The sequence below is a fragment of the Mus musculus genome, chromosome 9 (genome assembly GCF_000001635.26).
Source record: "Mus musculus strain C57BL/6J chromosome 9, GRCm38.p6 C57BL/6J".
In the NCBI taxonomy this organism is placed as follows: domain Eukaryota; kingdom Metazoa; phylum Chordata; class Mammalia; order Rodentia; family Muridae; genus Mus; species Mus musculus.
This window is the reverse complement of record NC_000075.6, coordinates 41679060-41700544: the sequence shown is the minus strand read 5'-3', so window position 1 is coordinate 41700544 and position 21485 is coordinate 41679060. Positions and strand designations below refer to the sequence as shown.

General features: G+C 41.7%; 1 long non-coding RNA gene across 5 annotated transcripts in view; it reads left to right on the top strand.

The window, feature by feature from the left end:
• The window catches only part of Gm35835, an 81949-nt gene that overhangs the window by 36905 nt on the left and 23559 nt on the right, over positions 1 to 21485 (top strand). The window contains exons 3-4 of one of the 5 annotated variants that reach the window (XR_870650.2): positions 17854 to 18068; positions 19386 to 20506. The exons of 3 other annotated variants lie outside the window; for them this stretch is intronic. This is a non-coding gene — a long non-coding RNA (predicted gene, 35835). Of the gene's footprint in view, positions 1 to 5622; positions 6191 to 17853; positions 18069 to 19385; positions 20507 to 21485 lie in introns of those variants that run through there. One more of the 5 variants, XR_870647.3, reaches the window with a different exon arrangement.

Here is a 21485-nt window from a genome sequence, read left to right as displayed (position 1 = left end):
AGAGTTAATTGGTTGAGAAGGTTGCAAACAACTTGAGAGAGAGGCAGGGAGGAAGGGAGAGGGAGGGAGGGAGGGAGGGAGGGAGAGAGAGAGAGAGAGAGAGAGAGAGAGAGAGAGAGAGAGAGAGAGAGCAAAGAATGCAATAATCAGGGGAGAAAAAGACAAAAAAGAAGATCTAGCAAAAATCAAATACAAATTAAAAGTCTCCCTGGAGCGTTGTTGCAACGACACCAGGCTGGATGGTCAACAAATAACCAGTGAACTCAGCAAGAAAGTTTGAATTATCCTAAATTGGGGTGGGCTGCACAGCTGCCTGGAATTTCAGTATACATTTGTTTAGGCAGCTCCCAGATTACTTCTTTCTTCTCACCCCCTGTCTGTGAGCTTCCTTTTGATGGGGGCAATGACAAGAAGCTCTAGGTGGCATCAGTTGGAGAGGCCTGGAGACCTGCCAGGGCCACATCATATATCACTCAAGAAAGCCCTGGAGTATATGCTGACTCAGGGCTAAAGTTTTACCGAGGAGAACAGACATGCAAGCATCAAGCCATGGGGGGGTGGGGCACCAACAAAAAGAGGGTTTCCTGAAGGATGAGGACAGGCAGACACAATCTACCCTCGGAACAATAAGCCAGGATTACACCTGCACGCTTCTAGGCCATTGTATACAGTCTGACTCTGAGTATCACCTCTCATATGGAAAGGGAACTTGGTCTGGTTGTCTATCGTAAAGAGTGTTGTTAGGCTCATCTGCAATGGCACACCAAAGCTATGATCATGATTGTTGATCAGGTAAGACACCTCTGACATTCACCCAGAACAATATTATCTGTCCCTGACCTCCGAGACTGATCTCCTCAGTTGTGAGAGTATGTGATTGATTTATTATTTCCACTGTTACATGAGAAATAATGCTCCCCCTTTTAATTTGCTCAGATTGCGGTCATTGGAGGGACTAGTGAGCCGGTGGCAATGACATCTTCACAGTGAAATCCCTATTGATAGTTCTCCATCGATCTCTCTTTCCACATCCATCACAGTTGCTTTAAAGTTCCTGAAAATTGACCAATACTCCCTACCTGACAGTTCCCCTTACCCATAATTCATTTCTTTCAGTGTCCGTGTCTTGAAGCAGTCAGTGAAGGCTTATCGCTATAGCTATCTACCTTTGTCTGTACACATATATGCACACAGTACCTGCCTCCATGGCATACCAAACCTTCTGGAAATAATGCACAATTAATTCTCTTGGCTGCACTTCAAACAAGCTCAAAAGGGATATTTTCCCTGTTTTCTGGATGAAAGGCAGAGGCCCATTCGTTCATGGGAAGAGCACTACAAGGATTTACACTGACTTTTCTGGCAGCCCAGGCCTTGCACACGTTATACAGCAGTCTTCTTTACTCCCCTGTGGAAGAATTAAACACATCTCCTTCTACTTTCTACATTGGACTGTGGAAAGTGGCAGATCTGTGCTAAATGACCCTGTGGATTGAGGGGGACTAGAGTCTTAATCTTTTGCCGATCTCTGGCTTACACTTTCTGAAGCTGGCTTGTTTGACTAGTAAATCAACTCTGTGTCGATCCAGTTCCCTGCATTTAGGCCATGATTACTCCCCAGCCACAAGAGAAGGAACCTGGTGCTCGGCAAGTCTATCATCTACCTCTCAGGCATGGTGCTAGACCGTAAGAATAAATTCAAAGAGCTCAGGGAAAGAGAGTGTGCCTGCAACCTGCTCTCAGCCCAATAGTCGAAGGTAGATGATTAGATGTCATTAGAAGAGCCTCTCTAAGCCCCGGGACATAATTAACAGAATGGTGACCACCTGCTGTCAGGTGCCAGCATTGGGGGTAATTAGTAAGCCCAGTACCTAAGGATCACAAGGTCTAAGAAAGGAAAGAAGCAGAGAGAAAGACAGAGAGAGAGAGAGAGAGAGAGAGAGAGAGAGAGAGAGAGAGAGAGAGAGAGAGAGAGAGAGAGAGAACACATTCAAAAAGGCAGAGTGAAATCCCAGAAGAATCTGAGAGTTTAGAACAGCAATCTGGAAGAAATCAATCGGGTCCTTTAGGAGCTGCTGATGTCACAGCAGCTAAGCCAGCGAAGTGTCACTGAACCTGAGCACCTAGGGATGTTGGCTGACCTACTCACAGCCCAAAGCCACTGTCACTGTGCAGCAGGGTCTGTCGTTTAGCATCTTACAAATAAAGGAAAGGAAAGCAATCGATATGCAACATGACGAAAGCCTGGGAGAGCCAAACCCGGTTGGCAGGTCACAGGCCCGAGAGAGGCGAGAGAGACAAAAAGGGCCTGGAGATGTCAGCCTCAGATTTCTCAAGCCACACAAAGGCTGTTGGCTTTCAATACACACTGCTTGCCTCTGTTCATGGGAGAAAGGGGAACAAGGTGGTCAGTGTTAAAGGAAAGAGGGGGACAAGCGCCTGACGACAGTCTTGGAGCTGAATTTAAAAACATCAAATTAGAGGCATGTGCGCTGAAATGAGGCTCCGCTGCCTGGGAACGCACCTCCCTAAACAAATGCAGCAATTACGACGGCTGGTGCTTTGGCTCCCGGGTAGCACATTGAACACTGATGGGGGCCAGCGAGCCCACTCATTTCCCAAATCGCCCCTTTCACAACATCTCCACGGGAAAGTTAGGCCTGTCAGCTCGCTGCTTTGATGGCCACTAATACGACATCGCTCCAGGAGGACAAAGCTTAGTGTATGTTTCGACACTGTTCACTTAGCATGTTCCGCAGCCAGCAAGAGTTCCTAGCAGAAATCTCTCTGTCTTTTATCTTTAACATTTTAAAGGCTCAAATCAACTTACTAATATTACGAACCTAGACTTCATAATAGTATGTACACACACACACACACACACACACACACACACACAGATGCTCCTAAGAATTGTACCAAATGGTGGCCCTGCATCCATACATAGCAGTCTAGATTTTCTCTGAAATTCAGAACCAACTGACCCAAGCACTCACTCACAGGGCCCTGGAGTTGATACTGTAGCTACCAGGCTACATTCTTGACTTCCTCCCTAACATGGAGTTCCCATAAACTCTGTTGTTGTTGTTGTCTTGTTTCTGGATCTCTGGGTTTCTTTTAACATCCAGCTCCTAGGACCCCTGAGTTGGCCTTACTCCTACCCTGCTCTCACTCCATGTCTCCTGCCTTGTCTTATCTTCCTAGTCAAGGCTTCCAACTGCTTTTTGTAAGCAGTCATTGTTCAGGGTCTTGGTGTGACCTGAATATATTAGGAAGGTGGCAGGAGATCAGGGAAGGAGAAAAGAAAGAAAAACAGCAGAGCAGAAAATGCTCTGTGTGCAAGGTCTTTCCCAACAGAAAGCAGTTTCCTCAGGAGTTAACAGTGATGGAGTTTGTTGGGTGGGTTTTAATGTGTTCTGTCCTGAGCTTCTTGTTTCAAAAGACTTCACAACCAACATAAGTGAGGCTACTGTAATACAGTGCTAGCAAAAAATGGAGGCTATTACATAAATATGAAAGAGTAGGGGTTCCTAATAATTACCCTAATATTTGTTCCTTTCAGTAACAGACTTTGCCCTGAATAGAGTTGGGTGGTAGCCCCAGCCTCATTACTAACAAAGTTCCCAGCCTCATCTATCACAAAAAATACTTTCATACTCAAATCAAAGAAACATGTAACTGCCAAGTCATCAGAGATACAGGGACAAGGACTGTGGGTTAAAGGTCAGAGGGCTAGGAGCTGTGAAGAAAAAAAATAATCACAACATACCCAAGAGAAGTAAACTGATTCAAAAGTATGTAAGAACAAGTAAGTTTCTGCTACCTTCCAGTGGGCCCAATGTGAGCAGACACCTTGTGCTTCCAATATCATGCATCCCCTACACTAGATTCTCTACACTGTAACCTTAAATAAACTGTCATTCCCTCAAAAGAAAGTGTGAGCTGGGGTTTAAAAGTGGGGCTCAGTCTCTTGTGAGGCTATGCCAGGGCCTAGCAAACACAGAAGTGGATGCTCACAGTCAGCTATTGGATGGATCACAGGGCCCCCAGTGGAGGAGCTAGAGAAAGTACCCAGGAGCTAAAGGTATCTGCAACCCTATAGGTGGAACAACAATATGAACTAACCAGTACCCCCGGAGCTCTTGTCTCTAGCTGCATATGTATCAGAAGATGGCCTAGTCGGCCATCAGTGGAAAGAGAGGCCCATTAGTCGTGCAAACTTTATATGCCTCAGTACAGGTGAATGCCAGGGCCAAGAAGTGGGAGTGGGTGGGTAGTTGAGTGGGGGGCTATGGGGGACTTTTGGGATAGCATTGGAAATGTAAATGAAGGATATACCTAATTAAAAAAAAGTGGGGCTCAGTGGTTAAGAGCACTTGTACCACATGGTTTCTACCACCGGCATGGTGGCTCACAACCATCTGGAACTCTAGTCCTGGGACATCTGATGTCCTCTTCTGAACTCCATAGGCATCTACACACAAGAACCCATGTAATACATATTTTTAAAACAGTACTAAAGGAAGTGAATAACAGTAAAAACACTAAAAGACTAATGCTTTGACAAAAATGGAGTGAAGGGATTACATCTTACCAACAAGAACCACAAACCCTCTTTCCAGTGGAGAGGTGTGCCATGATGAAGAATTGGAAGATTGCAATGAGTTGATCTCCATAGACTGCGTTGCAGATTGCGCATAGGCTGATTAAGAACCCTAATAGTATTTTTCTTTGTGAAAATCAGATTCTAAAATTAATGCATACATGCAAGGTACTGCAAAGAACCAGACACATTTTAAAATAAGGAAAAATGCTGGTGGATACAATTGTTTGGTTTAAGACTTAGAAAGATTCAGACATCAAGATACCGAGGGGGGTACAACAGGCGTGGGAAAGTCCAGAGTCTGGAAAGAGACACACAGATCCACATGCATGATAGTTTTGAGGGTGGTTCTGAGGCAATTCGATAGAAGCAAAGAAAGTCGTTTAACAAATAGTGCTGTTTTATAGGAAGATGCTATGCCAAATAAAAATAATCAAGAAAGAAATCGGACCTTTACCTTGTGCTGTGTTAAAAAAATGAATCTGAGAGAGACCATGTATCAGAAGCACAACAGAAATGCAGCTTATGTGCAGACAAGAATAATAAAAGACACGGAAACAGAGCAGGTGGGGGGTGGGGTTCCTGGACCAGCAAGATGTCTCTTAGTGATTGAAAGCACTTGGCACACAAACCTGACAACCTGAATCTAGCTTCCAGATTCCATGGTAGAAGGAAGGAAAAAACTGATTCATAAAAGTTGTCTTTTAATTTTTACCTGTGTACCATGGCAGACATTCTCACACTTACTCATACACATACATCATACACACATATATATACATATAGCCATAGTGATTTTTAAAACAAAGAATGTATCCATGAGTTCACAGCAATATACCAGTTAAAAAGAACTTTTGTGTCTACTCAACACGAGGGAAGCTATGTCTGGCCCTGGAGACCTAGTCAACTACACACGGCTAAATGAAATCATGGATCCTGGAGGAGAAGCTCTAATGGCCACTTTACTAAACCAGTATAATCCCCAGCTACATTCTAAATATTTATCTTCATACCCACAGATAAGTGCACTTCTGACGCCTTAGCAAGGAAACTTCTCTTTGCAACAGATGGAGACCATTACAGGAAAACCACAGTGGATCAAAAATGCAGATTTGTGGAGCACAGTACTGACCCATCTCCAACTCCAGCACCTTAGGTTCAAGAATCACTTCAGAAGAGGAGGCTGAAGAATGTAAGATCCAGAGGAACAAGACGATGCTGTAAGATTGTGTCTCCTACCAGAGAAGATACACACGTGAAGTCTCATTAACCTGGACAAAATCTGAAACAGAGGGGGTTGGAGGGAGGAAGGGAGAGAGACCAGTAATAGGCATGATAACATGGAAGCAGCAGAGTTCATGAGCCCTCAACTGTAGACAACTACAGGTAACTAAGGAAAGCTGAGAGCTGGAGAAACAGTCTTCCCCAGGGAGGAGCATACCAACTGGTCACCCAATACAAAACAGTCATCCTTGAAAACACACACACACACACACACACACACACACACGCACTGAATATGAACTGAATATGAAAGAGAGCTGGGATGAGGTGGGGTAGGTTGGGGAAGGTAAATGGGAGGTTGAACAAGATGAGGAAAAATGATGTAATTATAATCTCAAAAGATTAATAATAATAATTTCATCGTTATTGTTGTTGGGCTTTTTGAGAGAGGGTTTCTCTTTGTAGTCCTGGCTGTCTTAGAACTCACTCTGTAGATTAGGTAGAGCTTGAACTCAGAGATCCACCAGCCTCTGCCTTAAGGGATTCAAGATGTGCACCACCACATCTTTGAAAAGCCCTAAAACCTTAAAAAAAAAAAAAAAAAAAAGGAAGTTTTGTGACACCTTCTCCCCACCACAAGCCAGAAATACAAGAACCAAGAAAAGAAACACAAAGGCACATGGACTTTACAACAGAGTAAGGATGGGAATGTCTTCACAGAAATTGGATTTTAAAATCTAAGAAACACAATAAAAAATACTACACTGGAATTTAAATAGAAACTGTAGAATATGTAATTAAACATGAAAATAAACATGAATCTAAACGGATAATTCAAATGCCACAAATAAATTGAGGGAAGCAGAAGAGTAAAGTTTTAAGAGAAAGGTAGGTTTTAAGCAGTTACTGACTTAGGAAACACCATCACAGAAAGACAAGCGAATACATGAAAAAGATTGGCACCCTGAAAACAGGATCAATACAACTGATTAAGTATAATTCAGTTTAGTCAGTGAAGACAGGAGAATGTAAATACACAGAAACAAACTGAGTGCCAATTTCATAAATAGTAATGCAAAAATACTCTGATGAGAAGGCTCCATTTAATCGTATGTGGCTTGGTGCAAAAAGAAGTTACCTTAGGGATCTATGACTTATCAATAATCATCCTAAGGTTAAAATGAAAATAGAAACGAATTGTGTTTCTTTGATACCCAAAGGAAAAGTGCACTAAGTCCCTAAAGTTTTATGGGCAAATATTATGGAGACTTTGAGAGACATGTAATTCTAATGTTATTTAAATAGTTCCAAAGGAAAAAACATAAGTTTTTCAAATTAGTTCAGAAATCTCAATATTTACGACCACGTTAGCCTTAAGATCACTGTGTTGGAAAATGATGACGAATGTCATTAATTCCTAAGCAAGATATTTGCAAGTGGATGCTGGCATAAATAATGAAAAGAATGCAAAAATGATCAGGTGGTTTTAGTACGTGAACAAAATATTTTCCATATGACAAAGGTCTCTGATACATTTAATCACGTAGCTTTTCAGAGATTAGAATCATGTGAGCATGCACACTGATATTCTAACACATACAATCACAATGGAAGAACAGCTCCCTGGTCCACCATGTTTCCCTGAACAAGGGTTTGGAAGATTTTCTTTATGGAACTGGGTAAAGAAGCACACTACAAAACCCAGAAGGTACTAGAAGCCCACAGCCTGGAGGAATCTGATTCCTGCCACACACTGAAGATTATATAGAAAATCAAAAAACCCAGGTCTTGTGTGATGTTTGACTTAATTTATAAAGTTCAGAAAATGCAGCTTAATCATTGGTTCCCTGGGAGCCAGGCTGGGAGGCTGGGAGGCTGGGCCTGTGCTGGCTAGTTTTATGTCAATTTGACATAAAATAAAGTCATCTGAGAGACAGGAACCTCAATTAAGAAGATGCCTTCATAAGATCAGGCAAGCCTGGAGGGTGTTTTCTTAATTAATTAGTGATTAATGGGGGAGAGCCCAGCCCACTGTGCATAGTGCAGCGACTTCTGGGCTGGTGGCCCTGGGTTCTATAAGAAAGCAGGCTAAGCAAGCCATGGGGAGCAAGTCAGTGAACGAGCCGGTAAGTGGTATTTCTCCTGACCTCTGCGTTAACTTCCATCTCCAGGATTCTGCCTTGTTTAAGGTCCTGTCCTGACGTCTTCTGATAATGAACAGTGATGTGGAAGGATAAGCTAAATAAATCCTTTCCTCCCCAAGTTGCTTTTTGTGATGGTGTGTGATCACAGCCATACTATCCCTGACTAAGAGCTTATAGTGGAGTAAGAAGATATGTTTTGGAAAGATGACACTATTTTTTTTATGTTTGTGTTTATATAGGCTCATGTCAAAACTCATCAAACTGACAGTTATATGTACACTTTATGCATTTTGACTATTTTTAATATTTCAAATATTCTCTGAATGCTATGCTTAAAAAAATCTGAATGTTGATGTATAGAAGTTTTATTTCCACAAACATGAATTAAAAATAACCACCATTTTGATTTTTTTTAAGTATGATAAAATAAGGTGAAAATGATAGTTGATTTCTTAATATCCTGGGGTATATTTGTCTTAGCCCCACATAGAGCACCATTCTTAATTATAAGACCACAGGTAAATTCTCTGTACTGGCTAGTTTTGTGTCAACTTGACACATCTGGAGTTATCACAGAGAAAGGAGCTTCAGTTGAGGAAATGCCTCCATGAGATCCAACTGTAAGGCATTTTCTCAATTAGTGATCAAGGGGGAAAGGCCCCTTGTGGGTGGGACCATCTCAGGGCTGGTAGTCTTGGTTCTATAAGAGAGCAGGCTGAGCAAGCCAGGGGGAAGCAAGCCATTAACGAACATCCCTCCATGGCCTCTGAATCAGCTCCTGCTTCCTGACCTACTTGAGTTCCAGTCCTGACTTCCTTGGTGATGAACAGCAGTATGGAAGTGTAAGCCAAATAAACCCTTTCCTCCCCAACTTGCTTCTTGGTCATGATGTTTGCGCAGGAATAGAAACCCTAACTAAGACAGTCTCATTCAAAAGAAAAACACTGCCCATAGTTATCCCTATTAAAATGATAAGGATTAGCTATCTCCCATTCAGGGAGGGAGGGAGAGACAGAGAGGAAGGTGTCGAGTAGAGAGGGGAGAGAGAAAGCTCAGTTTAATTATCTGAATGAAACTGCAAATTGACAAGGCAAGTTGCTAGGAGGACGTGATTAGTAAAGTCAAACCAGCATTATCATTCCTACAAATAATAATCAATGTGAAGATGAGATGAGAAGGTCCCATTTGTACCAGGGCCGCAGAACATAAGATAGCTATAAAGAAAACCTGATGTGCAAAATCTTAGATGCACTAAGAAAACTTGGTAAGTTTACTAAAAGTAGCAAAAGTTTCATAATTAGAAAGGAAATGTATTTTAGACCAGGGAGCCCTACATCACAAAGGTGTCAATAGCTCTAACCTGATTTCCAAGATCAATGCCTTGGAAATATCAACATTTTCATAAAAGCTGGACAAAAGCTGGGGAAGTGGCTCAATTTTAAAGCACTTCTCCCACAAGCAAGAAGTGGATTCTCAGGATATTCAGAGTGCACATGTGTGTAATCTTGGAGCTCTGTGGAGAGGTTAAGAGATGGCTATCTATTTATCATTGACTTTAACATACAGATGGACTTAGAGCTTTTGACAAAGCAAAGCCAAGAGATAAAAGATGGCCTGGAAGGTGCCAGGCCATCTAACCTGACTTATGTTCAAGATCCACTCATGAACAAGGTGAAAAACGAGGAACCATCAATTCCTGGGGTTGTCCTCCAACCTCTGTTGCACACACACACACACACACACACACACACACACACACACACACACGCACACTCACCTGCATGTGCACACATAAACCTACATTTTTAAAAGTTAGGCAGGATTTAAAAACAATTTTTAAAAAGACTTATTTTAGAAAGGCACAATTGGTATGCCTTTCTAATATCATAAGTGATATTAGACATAAAGTACAGGATAACTATGCTATAATCTACAGATCCAAAAAAGCTAAGGGGGGCCCAAAGGAAGATGCTTGAATCCTGCTCAGAAAGGAAACTAAAACAGACATTGGAAGTTGATGCAGAGAGGAGACTGGGTGGGAAAGGGGACAGTGAGGAGAACAGAGGTGGGAATCAAGTATGGGGCAAGAGGGGTGGATGGTGGAGATTAGAGAGAGAAGGGAAATCAGTGGGTTGGGCTGCATCTCTGGGACAAGGCACAGAGCTGGGATCTGGGAAGCCTCTTGGGAGGATATGGGGTGACCCTGAGACTCCTAGAAGAGGGGGCCTGAAGTGGCCATTTCCTATAGCCAGGGAGGAGTTCCAGTGGAAAGGTGGGGACACCAAATCACTCACAAATCCTTGGACCCAAAATTTGCCCTGCCTACAAGAAATGCAGGGATAAAATGGAGCAAAGACTGAGGGAAGAGCCAACCAATGACTGGCCCAACTTGAGACTCACCCCATGGGAGAGAACCAACCCCTGACACAATTAACCATGCTTTGCTATGCTTGTAGACAGAAGTACAACTGTCATCTGAGAGGCTTCATCCAGAAGCCAATGGAAAGAGGTGCAGAAACCGAAAACAAAACATTACATGGAACTCAGGGAGTCTTGTGGAAGAGTTGGGGAAAGGATTGAGGGAGCCAAAGGAGTCAGAGACATCACATGAAGACCTACATAGTTAACTGACCTGGGCCTGTGGGGGCTCACAGAAACTGAACCACCAATCAAAGAGCAGGCAGGGGCTGGACCTAGGCCTCATAAACAGATGTAGCAGATGTGCAGTTGGGTCTCCATGAGGGTCCCCCAACATTTGGAGTGAAATCTATCTTGTTGCCTGCCTTTGAATCCCTTTCCTCTAGCGGGGCTGCCTTGTCTGGTCTCTGTGGGAAAGGATGTGTGTAGTTCTGATGAGACCTGGTGTGCCAGGGTGGGTTGGTACAGGGGGATCCCTCCTTTCTGAGAAGAAGGGGAAGGGTACATGGGAAAGGGGGGGAGGGTGGGACTGGGTAGAAAGAAGGGAGGGAGGCTGTGATCAAGATGTAAAATGAATAAATAATTAATGAAAAATACTTATTTTATGCACATGAATGCTTACTTTCATGAATGTATGAGTGCCATTTGGTGCCTGTAGAGTTCAGAACATGCATAGCATTGGATCTTCTGGAACTAGAGTTATAGATGGTTGGGAGCCACTATGTGGGTGCTGAGAACCAAACTTACTACAAGTGCAGCCAGTGCTCTCAACCACTGAGCCAATTCCCCAGAGAGTGCTGAAAAGATGATTTTAAGATCAACATATGAATTAATATATTTAGCAAAGTTCTGAAGTGAAGAGTAAAGCAAGAGAAGTGGAGTATTTAATTTCAAAATCTTAATAATGAAAAGACTATGATGCTATGCATGCATGACATTCCTAGAAAAAAAATAGTGTTATCAACAGCACTACCTCAAATGAGAGCGGGAAGATAAGTTATTAAATAAAATTGATTAGATTGAGCAGATCCTCTCCCCAGGCCTCAAACCAGGATGAATTCCAAAAGGGATCTAAGCTTAAGCATAAGATATAAAACCACAAAAACACTAAGAGAAAATATGGAACGATTCCATTACAAGCTTGGATGGGGAAAAAGGATTTCTAAATATAACTACAAATTTAAGAAAAAATTAAATTGTTAAGCTTGAGTAGATGAAACTCAAAGAAAAACTTGATCATGACAGCATACTAGTTAGCAAAGAAAAACATGAATGTTAAATTCAATTTAAATCCTTACAAGTATCCAGAAAAGGGGCTTGTTCCCAAAAGGAGGAGGAGGAGGGGGAGGAGGAGGGGGAGGGGGAGGAGGGGGAGGGGGAGGGGGAGGAAGAACAAAAGGAACAAGCAGCAGCAACAGCAGGAACACCCTTAAATTTTTATAAAACTGAACAGGAAAATAAGCAAAGAATATTTAAAACATTCTCCAAGGATTCTGGAATACATGGAGTGCAAAGAATATTTAAAACATTCTCCAAGGATTCTGGAATACATGGAGTGCAAACTCCACATATTCGAAGTACAGACACAGATGGCCACTGATGAAGGAGGGAAGGACACTTTTTTTTTTTTTTTTTTTGGTGCAGTCACTGACAACGCATGCAGCATCCCGCAAACAAACTTTCTCCAACACTACAATAAATAACCCCAAGGAACCTCCTTGAGTCCTGTCGACAGTAGAAGGGGAAGGCTGCTGGGAAGGGGCTTGGGATCACCAACACTGGGAAAGGATGGAGAGGGGTCAGGGAGCCAATATGATTGAATTACATGCATGAAAATGCCATAATGAAACCCATTATACATAGTTAATACATGCCAATAAAAGCATTAAAGCAGCGTACTGATACCTCCAGAATCTCAGACTATGTTTTTATCTGATGGTGACTCTTTTTCCTGAACAGTCACTTTTATACATCTCTGGTAAACATATTAATTGTTGTCATCCCCCAAGGAAGGCAATTTGGTAATATGTATTAAAGTTACAAATGCCTATAGCCTTTGCCCCAGCTCTTCTATTTCTAGAAATGCATCCTGGAATGATATTAGGGCACATGCAAAATGATACATAAGAATCTCTATCACAGCATTGTTAGCCGTAGCACAAGATTGGAAGCCATCCAGTTCTTCCATGGAAGGAGGCTGAGTTTTTATTCTGCTTACTTTTATAGCCTCACAGTGAAAACTAAAACATGAACCCTGTTTCTGAGCCGAGCACTCACACCATATATATATACTCCAGTCCTTCTTCTGCCAGACCACACTCTGGACCAGCCAAGGCTGGAACACTCCCAACTGCAAGATGGTCTTAGGAAGCCTTGGGACATCAGCACAACCCTGGGATGCACAGAAGAGGAAGAGATGCAGAATCGCGGCATCCCTGTTAGTCACTAAAGTAGAACTTTCCTCAGCTGGGTAACTCCATAGAATGGATGTGGATACTGTGTGCGCTTTCCCTAGATACAGGAGGCAGCATCAATAGTTGTTGCATCATCTACTCCTGTTTTAATTGGGACAAGATATTGCTGGTTTACCCTTGTCTATTTTAACAAACCTATCCTTCTGCTAAAACTACATAATCTGGGTGATAATTTTGCTGAGATACCAATGTTTATGGGCACTCCGTGAGACTATAAACAGTGATAATGCCCTTCTGCTGGCAGCTAGCTACCCTCAGATGAAATAGTTAGAGGATGCAGCATTCTAAATGAGGGTTATAAAAACCGAAACTATGAAATGATCAGAAAGGCTAATGTTGGATGGTCTCTGTTTCTACATTCACCTCAGCTTTCCTTGAAAGTACACAATTTTAGTACATTTGTTGTTGTTGAGAGTCTTTTGAGCTTGAGTCTTTGTTCAGTACAAACTCTTCAAAGGCCATTCACAGAAAGAAAAAAAAAAAAGAGGAATTCTTGCTGGCCAGTAGACAGCAAGAACTCTGCAGAATGGTACTGGTTTCAAATTCGCTTTGTGTGGGAAGGCTCACATTAAGTGGGTCGATCTCTGTTAGTAGCATCACTTGAAGCACTGAAGATACACTTTGGTGAATCCTGTGTTTGGAGACCTTTGGGGACACACTATATTTATACTCTGTTAAACTAGGTCAACTCCTTTGTTGGGACAATCCCAGTGGGAGCTCTACAATTCACCTAAAGATAGCAAGAAAAGCATGGGTACTTTGTTGGCTTGTCTAACCGGACTCATTCCGATGAAATTCAATCTTGTACTGTTCTCTGTCCAAAGAAATAATCTCTGACTTATTTATGTAAAAATATTTCTTCAGTGCCCAGCGCAAAGTTTTCATTGTACTAGGTGTTGTGGAAATATGAATCCCTGCTGCCAGGAACAAAGGAAGAGAAACACCTGCAATGCAAGCCAGGAACAAACAGAAAGATGGTGGCTGTGGTGCTCTGAGATGCTGTCACTTGAGCCAGAAGAAGTCTTTCTACAGGCAGATGGCATCTGAGACTCATAACAGAGCAAATCCAGAGCACGAGTTAGAACACTTTCAGTTTTCAATGATAACAATGTTCTTTCTGGAAAAGTTAAGACATAGCTCAGACATAGGTTTTTTTTTTTTCATGATTAAAACACGTTCACAACCCATAGACAGTTCTCTACCGTTACAGAATTAAATGTGAAGTTCTTCCCTTTGAGGATAGCCTTAAATTCAACTGGACATCTAGTGGTGACTCCCAGGATGTAGGTATCACTGTTGTACCATTGTGGATATCTTGTGATGCTGGCCTTTGTTGTTCTTAGGTTTTGCAGCCACATAGAGCTATTGATTGCTTTCCTACTTTGTTAACTTGTATAGCACCTTTGGCTAGTATATCAGCTAGTCTAGTATATCAGCTAGTCTTCAGAGAAGAGACTTCCAGGTCAGTTCAAAGGGAACACCTACTAGCCCTGTGCCTGAAGGGTGTGGTGTCTTCAGTAATAGGGCCTTACCTTCAAGTTCTAGAGACAAGGGCATTAGAAATACCCTGTATTGTTTTGAGAGTCTCTTGAATTTTCTTGATCCAAAGCTCAAAGGGATGTTTTCCACACCTGGAGAGTTTATTGGCTAGTTTCTACCTATTAAAAGTCATAGCTCCTGGAAGGAGTGTTATTATCCCAAATAGCATAGCGTCATTTAAACTCTGTGTTATGTATGTGTGTACACTAGTACACATTGTATATGTATTATTAGATAAACATAAAATGTTCCCTGTGACTTTTATAAACTCATGGCTGCCGAGGTCATGGACCCTAGAGAAGAATGTACTATTGTCACTTTCCTAAACCAGTATAATCTCTAATGCATTATAAATACTACTTCTTGTGCCATATATAAGTGGAGGTCTCACTTCTGATCAAAGAAACTTTTTTTTTATGGTAGGTGGAATCACAGAAAAAAACAACTAGTCGGAATGCCTATGACAGCTGATTGTGGAGTGCTCAACCCTGGTTAACACATCCACAACACAGCCCTTACACCCACTGCTCAGGGAACGTTCTGGAAAACAGGGGCAGAAAAGTTGCAAGAACCAGAGGCTAGGAAGTCTGCTGTAAGATAGTGTCTTCTAGATGTAATAGGGAATCTGCACACATGAAATTTCAGCATAATGGGCACTTTTTAAAAAAGACATGCACAAAGATAACATCAGCTGGAATGCCAACATGAGTGGAGGAAAATTCACAAGGACTCACTCCAGATGAAGAGGTACAGGCAGTTAGTTAACGGCTGCTCAGAGAGGGAGGAAGGAGATTCAGAATCTGTCTTCTTCAGGAGCAAGCCCTCTCATGGTTATCTAGCCCCAAGTAGCCACCCCTAGACACAAATATGTACGGGTAACACGAAATGGACTCAGCTGATCATGTGTGTGTGTGTGTGTGTGTGTGTGTGTGTGTATAAAAGAATAGTAATTTAAAAGGAGAGGAGTGGTGACAGAGGAGGAGTTGGGGGAAGAAGGAATGGAGGGAATTATAATATTCATGTATAGAAATTACTAAAAAACGTTTTTTTTTTAAGTTCAGGAAACTGGATGCAATGGAATGCACTGTCGCCAATACCCTCAGGACGCTGAGACCAAAGGTTTATTTGAGGTCAGCCTGGTTAGCATAGTAAAGCATCAATTCCTAAAGGAAAACAAATACAAATATACAAACGGTGTGATTTTTGTTATTAAGTATTTTCTTTTTAACTTAACTTGTATGGTTTTAAAAATGTATTTTATAATGTTTAAAGAAAACAGAGTTAAAGATGAGACTAACATCAAAACTGCAGTAATAAATCAACATTTAAATGGCATATGCTGTATATGAAAGAAGTTAGAACTTGATGTGTTGAGACATCTAGTCTTGTTTCCTCAGTAGATATAATGTTAGATTCTGGATTTTATTTCTAATTGGGATACTAACAATTTAGTATGCATTAGAAGAATATTTTTAAAAAGTCTCTGAAAATTGGGGTTTATGAAGAGTGGCAATTAGTGAATCATTCTTCTTTGGGAAGAGAAGGCTGAGGCCCATGATAGGCACCTTTAGATAATTAGCATGAATCAGTGAGTTAGTCAGCCTTTCATTACTGTGATGAAAAATCTTGAACAAAACACTTAAAGGACAGAAGAGTTATTTGGAGTTGTGGCTCAAGAGTGTTCAGTCATTAGGTGTCATTACTTCTGGGTCTATAGTTGGGCAGTACCTTGTGGCCAAGGGCATGCAGGGCAAGAGGAAAGCTGCTGGCTATGCTGTATGTGCCAAGGAAGGAATGAGGGGGCTGGGAACAAAATGGGCCCTTCTGAATGTATTTCCAGGGCTTACTTCTTCTAGCCAGGCTTCACATCATACAGTTAGCTCTACCTTCTACTAGTCCACTGAGCCATGAATCCACCAGCAGACTAATAGTTTATAGAATGAAATAACTATGGCTGCCCTGGGGACCAATCTCCAATGGAAGATAATCTCAATCAAAATTCTGTCAATCAGTACTATTTGTAATTATTCTAGACTAGAGACAGAGAACTCTTTGGTAAAAGGAAAACAATATTTATTTTACTACATGTAATAACTTGCTGATTATCCTATCTATACAAGAATTGTTTGTGGTGTCTTCTGTATTTGTGAGCAACTCATAAAACTAATGTCAAGCATTTGATCAGAGTATCCCTCAAATTTAGGATCCATTAAACCACCTGGGGTCTTGTAAATACTTTTGGTTATCAAGCATGCTTGATTATTATGATAGTTAACATTGATTATCAATTTGATCATACCCAGAGACACCTAGGAGACAACCCTGTAGGCATATCTGTGACAGACTACCTCAGTTAGTAACTGTGCATGACTGTGAAGGAATTTCTCCACTATATGAATTAAGATGGAAAGATCTGCCATCCATGTGGGCAGCGTCATTCCCTAGGCTAGGATCCTGAACTGTATAAATATAGAAAGTGAGTTCTGCACTAGCATCTAACACCTTCTCCTTCTTGATTGTGACTGCCATGTAATTATTTGTCTCAAGCTCCTGCTGCTATGACATCCTTGCTATGGGGACTGTAATCTTGAACTGGAAACTAAAGCAAATCTTTCCTCCCTTAATTTTCTTTTTTGGGGGGGGGGTGTATTTTCTCCCACAGCAATAAGATAAGTACCTAATGCGAGTATCAAGAACAGAACGTGTTTTTATTTCATTGAATAGAAATTTAGGTTAACAGAATTTTTAATTCACTTCTATCTTTATTCTATTATTTGTATATTCATTTAAGTCCCAGTGAAAGGTATTTGCTAGATGCTCTGGGATAACTGAAAATCACAGCACCTGGGATACTGTGGTAAATTTTGGAAATAGGAGAATATTTAGCACATTTGGAGTGTATTAACTTGATTAAAGAAATGTCTCCGGACAAGGAAAAACTATAACAATAGTCTTAGAAGCAGATGGAATTTTATTGTAAACATTAAGCTGAGACCTTCAGGCAGTCTTCTGTGGAAATGAGCATGGTTGGCAACAGACCAGACTTGCCATTGTCTGAACTAATATGCCTTCAGGATAATGGTTTGACCATACAGATGTTTATTTTCTATGTATATTTACAGTACCTAATTGGACAGTCCAGGGTTAGTGTGCTAGATCAGTGGAATTTTGGGGGATATATTCTCCTATCTTCCAGTTTTATCATCCTCAGAATTTCCACCCTCAAGTTTATCTCTGATTGAAGGCTTTTGTGGTGGCCCTCACACACTGCAGGGTTGGGTAGGAGGAAGATTAAGCAAGACCTTGTGACTTTTGAACAAACTATTTACCGGGCAACTGCTGCTTGCATCTCATTGGTCAGAGCTTGATCACAAAATTGAATGTAGCTGGAACGGAACCTGGGTAAGGAGGTATTCTTAGCTAAACAGATTGTCCATGCTTGTTTTTTCAGTCAAGAATCGGCTCATGTTTGAACTCTGGGAATCACCTGTCTCTACCACTCGTGATTAGCCAAACAGTTCTGAGTTGGAAGGAACTATGCACCCAAGACTAATTTTGAAATACGATTGTGAAAGGAATACAAGGAACAAAATTGAATGCTGGGAGATTCTGTAATCAAGATGAATAGTTTCTCAACATTAAGGAACTGTGAGGATGTTGGGCTAGGTAAGCATAGTAATAGATTAAACGAAAGGTTTCCGGATGGCCATGATCGGCAGAACCTGGACAGCTAGGGTGGGGGAGCACCCAAGCCTATCCGTGATATGTACTCGTTAGTTCTGAAGACTTGCCATGTTTCAGATATTTGGCTGTGTTTGTTGTGATGGCAGGATTTTCAGAAAGTTTGGAAATATTTAAACATTTCATGATTAGGACCGTAGGGTTTGGAGGCGAGAGGGGTTCATTGACTTTTTTCATACTGACGCTTGGAGGTCTGTTAGTTACCCCACAACTTGTACTTCCAAAACCAACACCTCCCACCTACCTCCATCCTAGTATATCTATTGAAGTCCATAGGACATTGATCCATTTTACTATTAATCTGAACAAAACACCAAAGCACAGGCACATTTTTGCCGAGATGGGTTTGCTTAATACCCTGAAGCTAGATATAAATTATTTGTTATTATCTAGTCTTCAAAAACATTCCCCTCTGAATTTTGAATCATTTCCTGGCTGCCTTCAAGTTCAATTTAGCTATGTGCTCAAAGGATGCTATAACCAGTACACCAGTAAGTCTTTATTTAGCTAGCTTCCAGAGCACTCTTTTCAAAGATAGACTCCATTTCCCAATACTGATTCTAAGTGCATTTATTAATCAAATTGGAGACAAAGTTTCTTACCTTCTCTCTGGACTAAGAACCCAATTTTTCCTTGACAACATACTTCCAATGTCAGGGGTTAAGCTTTTATTAACTCTTTCTAAATCCACCCTCAAGTGGTTCGTGAAACATCCCTAGAGTACAGCGTTGACCTCAGCCTGAGCTTCACTGTCTTTAATTGGATTGGAGTTTTCCCTCTCTTCCCTCATTCCTTTAGGCTCCAATCAGAAGCCATTGAGCTCCTGGGGTATATTAATTACACGTATTTTGACCATGTTTTGGATTTCCTCTCTGTTCATGTCAGCCCTCTACTGTTCTCTACCACAAAACAGCTCAGGGACCCACTCTTCGGGAGTTTCCTCTTCCCAAGCAGTGCAGAGGGGACAACCTATCTGAATGCATGGAGAAATTCCTATGGTATCTCATGGGGAGGAAAAGGTTTCCTTTCCATATTCATAGTGTTGCCAAGAGTTAAAGACATCCCTCAGGCACCTGAGTAAATTCTAGAGAAGTCTCCATGGAGGGTATTGGCCTTTGGAGGAAGGACTGAAATCTACTGCTAAATAGGATAGCTACATTGGAAAATTTTTAAATGAAAATGATCACAAAAATGTAATGCAAGTACGAGGGTTGTTTTTTTTTTTTCATGTTGTACAAACAGAGCTCTGCATCCAGCAGAGCACCGGATACTTTCACTTCTTTATCATGAGCATGGTGAATGCTGTCTTCAATGCACAGAGAACAGGATGCTGAGAGATCTTAAGGGGTTGTTCAATGCCAGTGAAGCTGACTATGTACAAAGCTAAGTGTCTCTTCTGCCTTATTTGTTTCTCCTTCTCATATGATCACCAGCTCATGTTCACTTACCCAATAAGTGGTGCAACTTAAAACCTACAGCTAGCAAAGATACTGGACCCATGGAATTAAACTGCATGTCTGAATCCATTCTCCTCTTTCTCCCGATGATACAAACAGCACCCCTTCCTTCCATCACACTGGTAGATTATGGTAAGACTGCTGAACTCCCTCCCTAGTGTAAAAGGTGGCTACTGTTCATGACACTCCTCTCTCTGGATTGTCCATCCTGACTTTGTCCATCTGCTCTCAAGCCCATTTGCTCCATCTGTGCTTTAAGATTGTGCTTCTCCCTTCCACTGTTCGTCATGTAACATCAGATCATACCCTTGAACTAAGTCAGTGAGATAATATATCTAAAAAGCAGGCTGAAAACGATACTGTTGATGACAGCTGTTTTGAGTGTTATGGTTTGTATATGCTTGCCCCAAGGAATGGCACTATTAGAAGGTATGGCCTTGTTAGAGTAGGTGTGGTCTTGGTGAAATAGATGTGTCACTGTGGATGTGGGCTTTAAGACCCTCATCCTGCCTGTCTGGAAGCTAGTATTCTGCTAGCAGCCTTCAGATGAAGTTGTAGAACTCTCAGCTCCTCCTGCACCATGCCTGCCTGGATGCTGCCATGTTTCCACATTGATGATAATGGACTGAACCTCTGAACCTATAAGGCTGCCCCAATTAAATGTTGTCCTTATAAGAGTTGCCTTGGTCATGGTGTCTGTTCACAGCAGTAAAACCCTAACTAATACATAAGAGTTTTGTACTTAGCACAACATATGTCAAATGGTAATAAATCAATAAACATTTGTACTAGCTTATGGTTTGTCTGAAAAGGTATGCTATAGACAACAAAGTCTTTAACAGATGATGGTAAAGTAGACCCAAATAACAGTAAAAGTCCATCCCATAATCAGCCTCCAAATGCAGACACCATCGCATATGCCAGCAAGATTTTGCTGATATAGCTGTCTCTTGTGAGGCTCTGCCGGTGCCTGGAAAACACAGAAGTGGGTGCTCACAGTCAGCTATTGGATGGAACACAGGGCCCCCAATGGAGGAGCTAGAGAAAGTACCTAAGGAGCTAAAGGGGTCTGCAACCCTATAGGTGGAACAACAATATGAACTAACCAGTACCCCCCAGAGCTGTGTCTCTAGCTGCATATGTATCAGAAGATGGTCTAGTCAGCCATCATTGGGAAGAGAGGCCTATTGGTCTTGCAAACTTTATATGCCCCAGTACAGGGGAACGCCAGGGCCAAGAAGTGGGAGTGGGTGGGTAGGGTAGTGGGGGGGAGGGTATGGGGGACTTTTGGGATAGCATTTGAAATGTAAATGAAGAAAATACCAAATAAAAAACATTAAAAATGTCATTTTAAAGCAGTGTAGTTGAATCACAAACACAAAGAATTATGAGCGGGAAGCAAACTTGAAGAACATCGAGTCCAGTAGTTCCCAAAGTAAATGTCCCCTACCAGTAGCACCACCCCAAAGCTGGCAACACTCTGTGACTTTTTCTAGCGACAGACGAATGAATGTCAATGTAGCCCAGAGAGGTCAGGAATAACAGTGAAACATGTCCACCCTGATCTAGCTGAGAGACACAATAGTTTATTAAGTTTACTTACATGAGCATGAATGAAACAAAGACACTTGCATCACTAAAATCTCTGTCAGGTATAGCTGACAGTTCACCAAGGCTGCACCCCACTCTATGAGCTCCCTGCATGACTTGCAGGCAGTCAGCCTGCCAGAGAGGCTCTTCTCCCCAGCTAGTTTTTGGAGGGGAGGGATGTTGGGGTGTTGGAGTATTGGGGAATGGGAAGTGTGGGTATGGGTGTATGAACTTGTGAATCCTGTAATCTTCCTGAGACTTCTGAGTTGTTTACTTTCTGGATCCTGTAAGTTTT